The sequence below is a fragment of the Ctenocephalides felis genome, unplaced genomic scaffold (assembly GCF_003426905.1).
Source record: "Ctenocephalides felis isolate EL2017-DRISC unplaced genomic scaffold, ASM342690v1 CF-g0.4_SCAFFOLD_01886, whole genome shotgun sequence".
NCBI lineage: Eukaryota > Metazoa > Arthropoda > Insecta > Siphonaptera > Pulicidae > Ctenocephalides > Ctenocephalides felis.
The window spans coordinates 149,022,690-149,039,660 of record NW_020538040.1 but is presented as its reverse complement, the minus strand read 5'-3'; the positions used below and the strand labels follow the sequence as shown (position 1 = coordinate 149,039,660).

The 16,971-nt window shown below is 28.8% G+C and overlaps 2 protein-coding genes across 7 annotated transcripts in view; one reads left to right on the top strand and one right to left on the bottom strand.

The window, feature by feature from the left end:
* The window catches only part of LOC113378014 (ATP-binding cassette sub-family D member 2), a 191,183-nt gene that overhangs the window by 100,830 nt on the left and 73,382 nt on the right, over nucleotides 1–16,971 (top strand). The window contains exon 2 of one of the 4 annotated variants that reach the window (XM_026618502.1): nucleotides 5,443–5,511. The exons of the other annotated variants lie outside the window; for them this stretch is intronic. The gene's annotated coding sequence lies outside the window, so the exon portion shown is untranslated. The remainder of the gene's footprint in view (nucleotides 1–5,442; nucleotides 5,512–16,971) is intronic. 4 annotated transcript variants of the gene reach the window in all.
* The window catches only part of LOC113378015 (adiponectin receptor protein-like), a 292,576-nt gene that overhangs the window by 214,715 nt on the left and 60,890 nt on the right, over nucleotides 1–16,971 (bottom strand). The gene's annotated exons all lie outside the window — the stretch shown is intronic.

The window sequence follows — 16,971 nt, the reverse complement described above, 5'->3', positions numbered from 1 at the left end:
AAATTCTAAAGTATTGTTTTCGTAGAACAGTCAGCATCAAATATGCCTTGCTGAATGACTAGCATAAATATTATTCTAACAAAAACTATTCAAAGAATTTATAACAAAATGATTAAAATGCTGTTTTCGCTTTTTTACGTTCGATGTATCTCCGTTAATTGTTATGTTTATATTATAAACATTTGATCTCGAGCATTTATCTAAAAACCAGTTTCTAATTGCGCGTAATGATTAATATGCACTTGCAAACAGATTTAATTTTCCGGCATTTTCTCGACCACATATGGTGAGATCATAACGCATTTCTTATATAGAAAATGCATACTCATACAGATATTATTTCATTAATTAAATATGTATAAATATGATTTAGTTAAATAAATATCCATAAATTTCTATGGCGATCTTCTATCATCTTTTGTCGGTGATCTGAATATTTTGCAACTATTACGATCAAAGTTTAAAAATTATTCAGGATTTATTTCCATCATGTCATTTTTTTGTTCAATATGAGATTGCAGTTTTTATAATTAATTTTTCTTATGACAAAATCTACTTCTGCTGACTATTTATAAATTCTATGCATTTTTTCAACTTCGTAAATGTAGGTAATGACATTTCAGAAACTGCACATGAACATGCAAGCATTTTTTAAATTGATAATATTTCTGATCTAGAAACATCAATTTGAAAAGCATCGTATAATAGCAATTCATTGTTATTTATTACTATAATTTGTTTACATCTTCCAATGATATTTTATATTTAATCTAGTTTGTAACAGACTATAGATGCACTCGTTCTTTAAGAAGTTTTAATGAAATACTTTTCCTTTTAATGATTATTACAATTATATCGAGTAATGAATGAAATAATTTACTTATGCACTACAAAAATGTTTTTGAATTTTTTTATAACAATATTGATATATGTATTACTCATAAATAGCAACAAACAAATTCCACAGATTTTATTGACGAGCTGTATGAGTATTTTTGTCTAAATTCAAAAATTATGTTCTAATTTTTTTTATATTTTAGTCTTTAAATTAATAATTATCATTAAACTTAGAAACACAACGAGTAGTGATAGTCAAAGGCCAAACGGAACCCCTTAAAATATTATAGGCTTATGACAGAAGCGATTTAATCATAAAGGTAAAATTGAATTCCAGAAAAATAATTTGCAAGCATAAGAATATAGTAATAAATATTTATAGTTATATTTTGCGAACAAAAATTGAGATATCTGAGGAAAATCATCAAATACTTTTATTTATTAGACTTGCATAAGGTACTGACAATAAAATAATTTTATTCAAATCCTAATGAGGGTCCTCGGTGGATTAGTGGTTAGAAATATGGGATTTTATTTAAAGTTTTTCGTGGACCTGAACTTGCAGGGGGCAGCTTGATATCAAGCAGTAATGATATCTGTTTTCACTTGAAAATATAGAACGGAATATGTTTACAAGTAAATACAGCCCTTATCCGGCATTGCTGCATCAATAACAAAATCTATCAGTATTACAGAAATTGTAATAATAAAATTCATCTCAGAGATGGACAACTGTTGGTTTTCCATGTAAAAAATTGACGTAAGTTGAGTAAAATCATCATGAAAGCTTATAGGATCCTTAAGTTCTATTCAATTAATAAATATAATAATTATCTTGATGTAAAATATGGTATACTGGACAAGTCTTCAGTTTAATTTCTAGATAAGTTATAGTGATCGCAAAAAAATCGAAAAGGAAAATGTTTGGATATCTTTACGTTTCAAAGGTTTTTAAACATTTTGGCATACCTTAGAAGAAATTGATGTGTGTGTATGTGTGGATACAATTTTTTGTCGACGTTTTCGGGAGTACAGCATAACCGATTTGAATGATTGAAAAAGTATCAGTATTCCTACTGATTAATGATCATTATAATTATTAATAATTTGGGAAAGGTCGGTCCAGCCGTTTCGAAGATACGAGGCAAAGAGTGACAAAAATGGTCATTAAGTTTTTGAGAGAACGTAGCGTCCGATTTGAATGATTCAAAAAACTTTTTTCTTGCGTTGACGAAACGATTATTTTTGAGAAAGAAAAATATTTCAAAATTTCAAGTTTTTTTTTATAATTTTACAATTTTTTTTTTGAATATTGAAAATAATTCGGATTTAAATTTTAATTTTAGCTAAAATACTTGGATTAAGTAATTTTAAATTAGTAATTCAGTTGATATAATTCCTAGAATTATTAGACAAGTTTCTTCATTCTAACTCCCCTTCGAAGGGGACTATTAAGTTTTGTTTATTTACTTTTCATGTAAACTTATATGAACATCATCGTCTAATTTATAAGCTTTTATATTTTGTCTATAAAATACGAATAATGAAAGTTACAGTATTTATAATAATATATATGAAAACATTTTATATTTTTTGAATATTTTATTACGGTACGGGAAGTTCTTACAATTTGCATTATGGCACAATGCCGTGCACCACTTTTTCTCTTTTCATCTCTTTTAATTCGGTAAAAATTGCTAGTTTTAAGCATAAAAGATTAGAACGAATCAAAATATCGCGCTGTCTTCAGCGCATAAATAATAGTTATAATAAAAATATAACTTATCATCAAAGCATAAATATAATTAAAATCACATGACGTTAATCGAATTTTTAAATATTTGCATATTATCAATGTTGACAGAATCTCATCGATCTAAATAGTTTTATCAGCCGAAACGTTTTAAAAATACTACATGTTCTATTTATGAGGACAATGTGATTAACAAGCATGAAATAATTATCAGCAAATCGCATTCCCATGACCTAGGGCCTCGCAATCAGCAAAGTTTGCATTTTATTTCCAGTCGCGATATCTCGAAAGCAAACTTGGAATATTTGTTCAACTATGGCAACCGATCACGCAATCTCCAGTTGCATTATGTATTGCAGAATCAGAGAAAATTCACGTGAAATTTTAATAAAACAATTGATGAAAACTAGATTACGATAAATGTAATAAAATATATGTACTATAAACCAGCGGCTTTCATTCTGGGCGGGTGCTTAATTCAAAATAATCTTGGTCACAATTTTAAGAATAGGGTGAGGTGGAGCACACCTAAATGGAGCGACTCAAATATTTATTTAATCAACTTTTTATATACTTTATTTAATAGCAATCAGAATTCACAAAATTCTATGAGCTATTGTGCTTATGTTTGTACTCACTCACACAGTATACATACTCACACACAGTCATACACACACATAAATAAATTGGCTGAATTTTTAAAAATTACAAATAGATGCCACTCCACTGAGTAGTCAACTAATCTAGCTGAGGTATAAATCAAGGTCTAAGTCTGGTCTTTCCCGAAATTGATCTATCTTCAAATCAATTAGAACTTTTCTTTTGAGCCTCCTAGATCGGGGTTCTTCAAGAAGATGTTTCACTATTTCATTGGGATAGGATTCCAACTTCTCAAAATGGTGATGACTGGTACTGCTAATTACATCTTTCACAAATGGTATGTTCAAGTCGTCATGAATAATTTTGTTACTGACATACCATGGAGCGTTTACGATCTGCCTAAGAATTTTTGATTGAGCTCGTTGAATTGAATCAATGTGAGATTTTCTTGCACATCCCCATAATTCCACACCGTAGGTCCATATCGGCTTTATTATTGTTTTATATATTAGTAGCTTGCTTTCAATAGGTAATTTGGATTTGTTGCTTATGAGCCAGTAGAGTTCCTTAGCTCTATTTTTTACTAGAGCTATTTTTGAAAGAATGTGTTGCTTCCAGGTTAGTTCGCTATCTAATATCATCCCGAGGTGTTTTGCTGATGGTTTAACTGGAATTGTCTTATCATGAAATTGAACTGCTGAAAATTTGTTGAGTGTGAATATTACATGAGTTGATTTATTGTCATTGATTTTTATGCAATTCCAAATAATCATGATCACAATTTGAAGAATAGAGTCAGGTGGGAGACACGTAAATGAAGTGACTCAAATATTTTTTTAGTCAACTTAATGGCCTCTTTATTCCAAAATATATTAACTCAAATTTTTAAATTAAATTAATTTAGTGATAATGAACACTATATAGCTGGCTTTACAGGGTAAGGATCACAGCTAGGAGTAAGTGCGGATTTTTGTTAAAAAATCTAATTTTTCATGGAACTAAATAACTATTCTGTAATGTATTATCCATCTTGATCAATTACTTTATGTCATCTTGCAAGCAGGACCAAATGAAAATTTAATGAAATTTTATGTAAAAATAATGTATTTCTTTTTCCCCATCCCGATATTAGCTTGGCAAGTAAGTGCGGATTTCTGTTAGATGATCCAATTTTTTATGGAACTAAATGACTATTCTTTAATGTATTATCCATCTTGATCAATGACTATGTCATCTTTCAAGCAGAATCAAATGAAAATTTCATGAAATTTCAAAAATAATGTATTTCTATTACCCTGATATTAGCTTGGCGAGTAAGTAATTCGATGGCGAGTGCGGATTTTTGTTAGAAAATATAAATTTTCATGGGACTAAATAATCTTATTAACTTCCCGTAGGGTAAGTTATAGTAATAGCAAAAAATGGACAATGAAAATTTTTATATATCTTTACGTTTCAAACGTTTCTGAACATTTTGGCATACCTTAGAAAAAATGTATGTATGGATGTACATTTTTGACCGCCAAATGGCAATTTTTTAACTTATGCATATTGAGAGTCCATAACCGCTAGACCTGCCTTCCCGAAAATTTAATCAGTTCTTCATCTTGTTAATACAAGTAAAATGTTTTTTGAATTATTCAAATCGGACGCTCCGTTCTCTTAAAAACTGAGTTACCGTTTTTGTCCCATATCTTTGGAACGGCTAGACCTGCCTTCGCCAAAAACTAATCAGCACGTCTCCTTATCAATACGAATCGAATGTTCGAAAATCGTCGACGAAAATTTGTATCCGCACACACATACACACACGCACACACACATACACACACATACATCCATTTTTTCTAAGGTATGCTAAAATATTCAGGAACCTCTGAAACGTAAAGATATATAAAAATTTTCATTTTCGATTTTTTGCGATTACTATAACTTACCCTACGGGAAGTTAAAAAAATCCAGACCAAAAAATTGTTGATGGACATCTACTATCCATTAGCAAAAGGTATTTTATATTAGAACCACGTCAGCAAACCTTAAAATTTTAAACTGAAAACTTAAGTTGCTAATCTAATCTATATGTCTGACGTTGGTTTTTATCATTGCAACTTTTACAAGAGTAAGCACAATCTTAATGTCTTAATGCGGTTTGAATCATTCATGTGAAATTTTGATTAAGGAGTATTTTTGTATATATATTGTAAATTGTATATTAATGCAGGATGTCTGATGCACTTTTCCTTTTTTTACAGAAGTGTTTTACAAAAGCTCTTATTTGTGTGATTTTTGATGGGAGTTTAAACAAACCAGAACCATATTCAGTAAGTACTTTAGCTTAAGCACACATTAATTTCCTTAATTAATAATTAAAGTCAAAGTATACACTAAACGTTGAACCAATATTAAAATTTGTCTAGACTGTTTAATTCCAATACTCCAAAATAATCTGCGAACGTGCTTGACATATTATATATCACATATTCCAGAATATTGGCATGCTCGTTTATCGCGATATGAATAATTTTCGAATTCATTAATATTTATTATATAATATTTATTCAGTCAATATTTATCATGTTTAAACACGACCATAACCAAAAGTTACAATGAGGATAGTATTGAGCGTTTCGTGTAGGTGTCGCGAAAGTTACATTCGAATCTATTAGTATTGAAATATTTTCAATGACACATTTTATTAGAAGATAAAGAATGTACTAATATTATATATTTTGTGTTTGCGTTATTATAAATATTTAAATGGATGGTTAGGTCGAGTAAATAAAGTAGATAATTTGTTATGGTTTTAATTAACACGTTTTGATTATTAGAAGTATTATTCAAGTCCAATGATAATTAAGAATATTGATATAATTCATAAATATAGTATATAGAGTATATAAAGCAATTTGGATAATAAACTAAATATTTTAAATTTGCTGTTTCTGGTCAAATGATTAATTCTGAGAGTTTTCTCAAGCATCATCCTTGAAAAGAATATATACATTTTTAACTTCCCGTAGGGTAAGTTATAGTAATAGGCCAAAACTCGAAAACGATAATTTTTGTTTATCTTCACGTTTTAGAGGTTTATGAACATTGTGGCATACCTCAGAAAAAATTCATGTGTGTGTGTGTGTGTTTTGTGCGTTCACAAATTTTTCGTCTACGTTTTCGGGCGCACGGATCAACCGATTTGAATGGTTCAAAAACATTGGATTCCTATTGATAGGGAGATGTGCTGATTAGTTTTTGGCAAAGGTAGGTCCAGCCGTTACGGAGATACGAAGCTAAGTTTGTTTTTGAGAGAACTAAGCATCCTATTTAAATGATTCAAAAAACTTTCTGCTTGTGTTGATGAAACAATTGCTTGTGGATATTCTTTTTTATTTCAAAATTATTTATTTTTCTAATTTTTTTGTATCGAAAATTATTCAGATTTTAATTTAAATTCTAGATAAAGTTCTAAAGCTCGCTTATATACTTTAAATAAATAATTTTAACTTTGCAATTCAGTTTATATAATTCATATAAATATTATACAATCAGAATTTATAATAATCTATTTGAAAAAATTTAATATTTCTCCAACATTTTGTTACGGTACGGGAAGATCCAGCGAAATGCCATAAGGCACGAGGCCATACACCACTAGTTTTAAAATTAAATTCCAAGATCTATGACTTGTGTTTGCTATCAGATATAATTCTAATAAAGATGTCAATATATATTGGAGCAATATCCCAAAAAGATATTTTCACTTTTCTCGAAGGGACAACCTGCATCATGCGATGTCGTTTATCATTTTCCAAATGTATGTTTCCAATTGGCAATGGGAAATCTCTCACGCCGTTTTTCCCTGTATCGAATTGGAGTTTAACTATATTGGGCAGTACTATATATAAGTACAAAGATGTTGCTGCAATGCCCACGAAAGACGATTTTTACTTGAGATTGTATTGGAGATCCATAACCTGATATAGATATTGAAGATCATACTGCTTGATATCGAGCTGGGTTGGATCGAACCTAGGATTAGTTAACTATTTCGAAATGTCTATCTTGATTTTTTTATTGATCAAATCATATGAAGGAGGTTATATTTTTCTCCATAGCATTTTCGACGCTTTTTTCAAATTTAGCAAAATTAATTTATGGAAAAACATCTATAAAATTCTAAATTCTAAAAATTAGTTCCAAAATTTTGTTTGAGCTATCAGTTTTATTTTGGTCGCCTTCAAATCAGAGTGTGTTAAGTAAGAAGTTAACAATTATATTTAAACTATATTTTAAAACTTTCTATCACCTTTTTAGTAACGTTTTTAATGTATAAAAATTTACTAAATCTGTTGTTAAAGATGTTATTGGAGTTGCGTATTATGTATCTGAACAGCAATCAAAACTATGTATATATTCTATAAGCTTCCATAATCTAGTGTTTCTAGAAGGCAACCCAATAGTTAACCATTATCTTTCTGATAAAATTTATTAGATGTAATTATAATAAAGATGTATCAATATATATCCCACAAAGATATTTTGGGACACTTAGTATCATATTCTCAGATCTATAATATTTTGTGAGAATCTTATATTACTACTGCTTGATGTCAAGCTGTCCAATGAGGGTATCGAACCTGAATCTAACGTTTGCAAACCTACAGTTGTATCATGGCCACTTCGAAGTTGTACATCTTGGCGAGTGTTTTGGAAAGGAAAAATACCATCGCCGTTTCTACCGAAGCGTTGTAAACAAATATAGTTCTATGCATATTTTTACCGAATAATATGGTCTAAGCCGCAAACAAATATATATATATAATTATATATATATATATATATATATATATATATTTGTTATTACTTATGCAGAACGCGTAATGTTTAATATGTAAGGCACCTGTTCGAGGTGTCGGCCGCTCAACTGTGTGGTAAATAACATTAGTTAAATCTTCATATTCTTAATTAATTCTATTCATATGGATGTGAACCTTGTGATATAGAAGCATCTTCTATAAGCGTGTAGGAAATTTTTTATATTTTTTATTATGTAAATAGTTAAACTATACCAGATACAATATTTGTGATCCTAATTATATACAGGGTATCCCCGGCCTGGACGTCAAGCCGAAACGGGGTGATAGTATTGACCCTAACCTAACTGTCCTAAATATCACGTTGTTTGGAAATTATAAGCTAAGTGCATCTAGAGCTTTGGTAAAATTATGACCATTTTTCTTACTCATTTATTTACTGTGGTTAACTTTAATTAATTTTGTTTATTTTAACTTTGGAACCGAAACCGTGTGTAACATTTCTAGGATCACAGTAAAAAATACCACATTGCTTCAAGTTTTCAAGAATTAAGACTTTTTGTTGAACTATAAATTTAAAATTTTTAATATCGCTCGATCTTCAGATATCTTTAAAAAAATGTACTAAAGTGTGTTGGCAAGTTTCATCAAAGGTTGGCACATTTAATTAGGATTGTTAAATTATGAAATACCTGATTATTTTATTTTTACTCTACATTTTTCAATAATAAAATTATTAAGTATTTCAACATTTTACAATATGATATTTTTTTTATTATCTCTTTTATTTACAACTGTCTATTTAAGGACATTTAATAAATTTGAGGAATTTACAATAGTCGCCAATAAAGGGACATTGTATACTAAAGGGGCATGTTGGAAAAACAACTCAGTAGTTGTTTTCCCATTCGATATAATATTAACAATATTTTATTAATCATTATGTAATTTTAACTATTTACTTATAAAATATTTTCTTATAAATAATGACTAATTGTAAGTTATTTTCATTTTTTATCAGGAGAGTTGATAACTTAAATCCAGTGGCGCTTTTCTTTTCAATCTTCTTGGATAGTTCTGTTATCAAAGAGTTTGCTAATGAATTTGGGTGACTGATTAAATGCGTCAATTTTTAATGAGTACACTTTTTTTTAAAGAAGAGCCTCTTAAAGTCGACCTATATTGAAAATTTTAAATTCATTTTCTTAATAGATTTTTCATTTTGTTGGTATGTTTGAATTGCAAATTTTCATTTTTAAAAAGCACTCAGAAGAGTGAAAACGTATTTCTTCCATGTATTTCCAAACATAGTTTTTGGTGCGTTTTTTGAGTGATTGTATTGAAAAATGTTTAGTCAGTACAGATGTTTCCAAAATAAACCAAAAAAATCAAATTGATTTGAAAAATATGAATGAATAAATGATTTTTATGTATATTTTTACATAATATTGCATATTAATTCGTAGTCCAATGAATAAATTATAGCATCATTTGAGTATTTATTAAACTAGATTGTTCGAAAAATTAAGGAAACCGATAATGTGTGAAGGAAACAGGGGAGTGCGGTATGAAAAGGTTGGGAACCACTGGATTGCCTCTCGTGAAGTAGTACGTTAAGTGTTAGATGATGTTGTATATTAATTTGTAGCCCGAGAAATAAAATTTAATATCTTTTGAGTATTTATGAAGTTAGATTATTAGAAAAGTTAAGAAAGCCAATATTTTGTTAAGAAAACTGGTGGGGAAGGCGGCACGAAAAAGTTAGAAACCACTGGGTTATTTCTCGTGAAATAGTAGGTTAAGTCTTACATAATATTGTATATTAATTTGTAAGCCAATAAATAAATAATAATATCATTTGAGTATAAATATTTGAATATAAATTTAGATGGTTAGAGCAACCGCTGGGTTGCTTCTCGTGAAACAGTAAGTTAAGTCTTCAAACAAACAGCTTATAAGACAAAGAGTTCTCAATAGATGTGACTGCAGCTAAAACAAATAAAATGAAAAAAAAAGCAAGAAAACAATAAAAAATACATCATGTTACATAAACCAATCAATTTGAAAAATATTCCCAATCGGCGGTTATATTTTGTATTTACATTAATAAAAATTCGTGAAAACAGTGCTCTGAAGAGATTAATTGAACTATTCATTATCTTATGAGTAATGAATTAACATTTTCAAGTTTTTCTCGTTTTCCACCTCTCCAATGCGAGAGAGATGAAAACGTAATAGTATTGTGTAGTGAAAGAGATTTCCGATCACATAAACTTGACTTTCATTGGTGCATTGAACCGCTCTGAGAAAGTTCGCAAAGATTGTATGAGCAGTTTCCGCAATACGAGTACGTTAAGAGTGGCTTATGTCGGCATAACTGTTACTAAAACAAAGTTGCAGATAAATTATTATTTCGAAATGATATTTATTTTAATATTTACAAGATGCTACTTGAACCTTTAGATTTCTAAATAAATACAGGAAGGTGGAGAGTCGCGAATAAACTCTGCCTTCACGGTATGCTACTCCTAAGAGGTAAATAAAAGTTGCTGAAACTTTCACGTTATTTATAAAAGTATCTTTTCTTTTGTTTGTTATTGTCCTTACTATCCAATATATAATGTATTTTTTTTACAATAATTAAATAGCAAACAGAAAATTAAAAAATATAAGGTAATGTGCTGATTATTAGAATTCCAGTAACAGTACTGGAGTTCTACATGACATGGTAGAGGTCACCTTAGTGGGCTACTCCATTTTAATGCATTACATCAAAAGGATGCTTCTTATTCAGACTTCTAATATCTGATGATTCTAATACGCGAATTAATGCAGGGTTATTGTGGTTGATGATCTTGTCGTGATGAATTTTGCTTTTGTTTTCACTACCTCTTGGACAGTATCGATTCTCAGATTGTTATGTAGTATTTGTTTACTAACATACCAAGGTTCATCTGCAATACACCTCAAAATGTTTGACTGTTTCCTTTGGTTAGATGAATTTCCACTGGCGCAGTCCCACAACTCAACGCCGTAAGTCCAGATTGGTTTTATAATGTGTTTTTAATACTGAACGTTATTAGAAGTTTTTCTAATTGTAATATTTTATCAATGTCCAGAAGGCCTATTGTCACCTGGTAGCACATTGCTATTTATATTTCCAAGTAAAAACTGATATCACTACTGCTTGACATCAGGCTGTCCAAGACAAGTATAAAACTTAGAGCTTTTGATTGAAATCCGATATCTATTAAAATATGATAAATACTTTATAAAATAAAATTGCACACTACAAACCAGTCATATTAACTTTAGTGTTTTTTATATTTTTAACTTCCCGTAGGGCAAGTTATAGTAATCGCAAAAAAATCGAAAATGAAAATTTTTATATATCTTTACGTTTCAGAGGTTTCTGAACATTTTGGCATACCTTAGAAAAAATGGATATATATGTGTGTGTGTGTGTGTGTGTATGTGTGTATGTGTGTGTGTGTGTATGTATGTATGTATGTGTGTGTATGTATGTGCGGATACAAATTTTCGTCGACGATTTCGGGAACACGGATCAACCGATTTGAATAATTCAAAAAACATTCGATCCGTATTGATAAGGAGACGTGCTGATTAGTTTTTGGCAAAGGCAGGTCAAGCCGTTCCGAAGATACGGGGCAAAAAGTTCCGAAAACGGTAACTCAGTTTTTAAGAGAACGGAGCGTCCGATTTTAATAATTCAAAAATCATTTTATTTGTATTGACAAGATGAAGAATCGATACAACTTTCATGAAGGTAGGTCCAGCGGTTTCGAAGATATAGAGGAAAAAGTAAAAAAATGAGCCATTTGGCGGTCAAAAATGATCATTAGACATATGCACATCGAATTATCAGACATTTTATAGAGATTTTAACAATAAGTATACATTTTGTTAACATTCCTATCGGTTCCGTACCAATGCTTATGCGTTAGACAGCGACGCGGCGCTTGCGCTTTATATTTTGTCCCTATGTAGTTAAAGCAGTACGATTGCTTTGAAAAAAAAGTTCAGATCTTCCACAATATGTCAAAATAAAGAAAAAAAAAATTTTTTTCAAAAAAAAAAAAAAATTAAAAAAAATTTTTTTTTTTTCAAAAAAAAGAAATTTTTTGTCCAATTTATAGTTTCTCAAAAATCTTATTTTTTCAAAGTAATTTTTTTTCAAAAATGTTAATCGTTTTAAATAAAAATAATAATTTTTGGTACGGAAGTTCCAGCAATTTGCCTTAAGGCACGATGCCCTAATTGCCTTAAGACAGAATTCCACTTACAGCTAGTTTTAGTTTTATTTGCTTCTGAACAGTAATCAGAACTTAATAGTCCTATAAGATGTTGGGCTAATTTGTCTTAATACTACGTCGGTTTTGCAGATGGCAACCTAAAGATTTGTCTCATATCTATTTGATAAATTTTATTATTAGGTACAATTTCTGTAGTAGGGTGAATATTCTATTGATGCAGCAATGCCGAATGAGAGCTATTTTCATTCGAAACATATTGCTATCTATATTTTGACATCAGGCTCCTCGAAGCGAAATCGAACCCTTCTGATTCAGTGCATATTTGACAATATAACTTCATCGATTAAGATTAACATTTTGGTAATTAACTCATTGATACAAAATTTACAGTCGTATAAGAAGTTAAAGTCTATAATAAACCCTTAATATAAAGGTACAGCAGATTTGGAAAATTTGGTGTACTTTATTTAATTTAGAATATAGAGCAGTACATATATAAACAAAAAAAACTAAAATATGTCGCAATATCATGCTAATGTAGATTTGGAAACATAGTTTATAGCATAGTTCAGTACTCCATTCAGTTAATTACTTATACATATTATTTCGAATCGATTTCGATCAATTTTCGTTAGCTTTTTTATTCAAAATATAGAGCTGTATACAAACAAAAAATTGGATCAACATCAGTGTAACTTCATTAATTCACAATATTCCGCATATAAGCAATATAAATAATCTAGATTATATTCTCTAAAACAAAAACTAATATCAACAGATTTGGAAACTTAACTGTTTAGAACGTCATTCAGATATTCATTGATATATAACATTTTGAAACTATATCTATCAGTATATGTAACTGCTTCTTTAATAGAATATAGAGTGGTTTACGGAATCAAAAAAACTAAAACATATTTTTTTAAACAAAAACCTAATTATAAGGACTGAGATTGTCCCAGGAATAGTAATCTATTCGACGAGTTTCTCTGATCAATAATTTTATAATTATAATATTTTTCTAGATGCAGACTTCATACATACACAAAATAAAATAAAGCTATAGTTTTCTTGGGAAGAAGAAGATTCATCAAGCTTTATACTGCGATTTAAAAATATTTAAAAAAAATAATGATATTTCTGTCGAAATTGAAATCATCTAAAACTTTTTCTCTAATACGTGCTTACATATTGATATGGAACACTGTAAGAATACACATTGCGCGACAGATTTTTTTAAATTTTAATTCATTTTTATAATTAATCCGCTATTGATAGGCCTATAATATTTTATAGGTGTTCTTTAGCGTTATGCAAAGTTTTATCAAAATTCGAGAAGAGGTTATCCTTGTTAGTATGTAAAAGACAATATTGTAATATTTTGCAAAGTTGCAAGTGATTCTCTATAATCACATTATTATAAAATTATATTGAACTTTAAATTATATTTTACTAATGTACTTAAATGGTGATGAAATGACATTTGTATATAATAACAAAATTGCGTCTTGTTATAGATATTATATATTTGCAATCTTTTATTATACTTTCTATTCTTTAAATTGCAAAACTATTCAAAATAACTCAATTCTTTCCGTTAGTCCAATATTGACAAACAAATGCAGATTACAGGAAAATCCAACACTTAAGTTGGCCACATCACAATGGTTAAAAGTTTCTGTTTTGCAGTCAAAGTAATTTTAAAATCGTATATTTACGAAGTGAAAAATTTTTCAAATAGAATATTTTAGGTAACACAGTTTTGTTGTGACATTGTCGTGCGCCATGAATATTTTATTTAAAGTTCACGGTCAGTAAAGATTTTCGAATGCTAGAGTTGAATGATATTTGGACAAGATGATGGCAATCATGTAGGTCAAGATTGATACGAAACGTAATATTATACTTTTATTTCTGTGACAATTAACGTAACATTTATTGATCAACTTAATTTAAAATTCACCATATCTATTAGGTTATGCCAATTATGTAATTCATTAAATGGACCCACGATATAAAGTATTTTTCCATTATTTCACGTTAGAATTTTATCAACAATATTTGTTATGTTCCATTTGAATCATTATTTTCAATGACTAATAATTGTGTGAGTGCACGAAATAGTTGAGATTATTGCATTATTAAACTGATTTATTGAAACAGATTAAATTTTATTATATGCTGGTAACGCAATTTGCTACTTGTTTTCAAGGCTTTATTTACTTAATGACGAACATAAAATTATGGATATTTCAGTTATATATTGAAATAGGAAATATATATATATATATATATATATATATATATACAATATATATAACAATATATTTTAATCTAGAAAATTGTTTCAATTTTAATCTAAATTATTATTTTTTATTCAAACCGACAAGAACTACTACACTATTCCTTATTATTTATACTAGTTATTGTAAATTATGATTATTATCATTAGGAACATTCCAATTTATAAATTTTCATTTTATAAATTTCTACAATTTTTAATAGATGTATTGCCCTCAAAATTTTGACTCACATAAACTTGCAAGTTTTATAAATGATTAACTATTTTTTTAATCTAATTTTTTAACTTCCCGAAGGAGGAGTTTGTTATCATCAAAAATCCGATTCGCTAATTTTATGTTTTCTCGACGTTTCAAGCCATTCTGAATCAAATGAGACCAAATTTAGAAAAAGTATGTGTGTGTGTGTGAACAGATTTTTTGCCGTAAATCGACGTTTTCTCAAAACGACTGGACCAATTTCAAAAATTTTAAAGCCATTCGATGTATCTCGATGAGGACTAGCGTTTATCAATTGTGCGCGACGATCAGCCACGCCGTTCCCTTGTAAATGGCAAAAAAGTGAAAAAAATTTCGTTCACGTTTTATCCCGCAATTCTAAATCGATTTTGAAAACCGTTCGAAAGATATTGGTTGGGAAATTCTTAAGCCTTATTATAATATTAAATATTATACCGACGGCTTGTAAAATTAATAAATAAATAAATAAATAAATAAATCGACCTGATTAGTTTTTGGTCGGCCGGCCGTTTTCTTGTAATAAAGTGTTAAAAAGTTTTTTTCGACGATTTTTATGATTTTTTTGATATTAGATACCATAGTCTTATAGATCATACTAAAATATTACAGCCCTACGACAACTCGTTTAACTTTAAAAATTCGTCAAAGTTTGCAAAAATTAGTATTGCTTTTTGGCATTTGTCAAAATTAGACCTTTTACCTACGTTTTCTCAAAAACTCCAGAACCGATTTCAGAAAAAAAGCCATTTGATGTATCAATGAGGACTATCGTTTGTCAGTTTTGTGCGACGATCTGCCAAGCCGTTTCTTTGTAATTTGGAAAAAAGTGTTAAAGAAAATGCATCATTGCAAATACAAAATCCTTTTAGAATTAAAAATAAGACATTGGACCTGTTTGCCCCTTTCAATGGAACCTGGCCGTCCCATGGTAAAAAGGACCAGGATTTTGATAAAAAATTCGTGCAGCATTTGCCTCATACTGCATGTTTCATGAAGTTCATTAATTCCCCGTCGCAAAATTCTTGTTTATTAATTAACTGAATAACATTATATTAATCTTTGTGACTGTGCATAATATATGGAGCAAAAGCATGCCATATGCAGTATCTCTGTTCTTTTATCGCAACATATAGTTGCAAAACTTGTTTAAATCCAGAATTGAAATTTGCATAACGCACATTTATATCAAAGTTCTTATTCAGTAGCAATAACAAATAAATTTATACTAATAACTACGGAGTTTAAAATTATTGCAATTTTGCTGCTGCTCATATTTTCCGCATTTGTTGATGATTGTGCTGTTCAATATATAATATGGAGTCAGGATAAATTATGAAGCTAGTTTTGAGTGTAATTAAAAAATTAGTGCTGATATCTAGTATTTATTATTTGCATTTGTACGTGCGAAGATAAATAAATTTTAGAGATTATAATTATTTAACATTCTATTTTCACAAAGCGAATTGTTTGAAATAATAGTGTAAGTTAGAGGATTTTATTTGAAGACGAAAGTTATTTGCAAAGGCTATTTAAAATGAATGAAATACATGTATCGTATCATGTCCGATTTTGATTGAACTTATTATCATTTAATTAAATTTCTTCAAAAAAAAATCAAAAACTTTTTAGTACGTATAAGTTTAAAAAATCAGGATTACTATTTTAATTGTACAATATAATTAGGTTTTTTAATGTCAAGAGTTTTTCGTAATAATTTTTATATATTGCTGTATTTATAAAATTAAGATGATCCAAATCTAAAATACCAAATCTTACAATTAGTCTCAATCAAATTCTATCCCTGAAATAATTTTGCTTAGAAAAATTTAAGTTCAAAATACAATCAAACCCACCCATCCATTCAGAATATAGTTCAGAAATTTATGTCAAATAAAAACAAGAAATTATATCAAATTTAAGTATAATTAAAGCTACGCATTTACAAAATCATTATAGAGTTTACTTAAATAAAATTTTGATTGACAAAAAAAAAATAGAGAGTTCAACTTGGAACAAAAATTAAAAAAAAAAAATTAAATCTAAATAAGACAATTTTTAAGCAATATGAAACCTTTGTAAAATTCACCACAAGTAGGAGACGAATATGAACCCAAAATGTTTAAAATAAATACATTTTTCTAAAAAAATAATGAAAA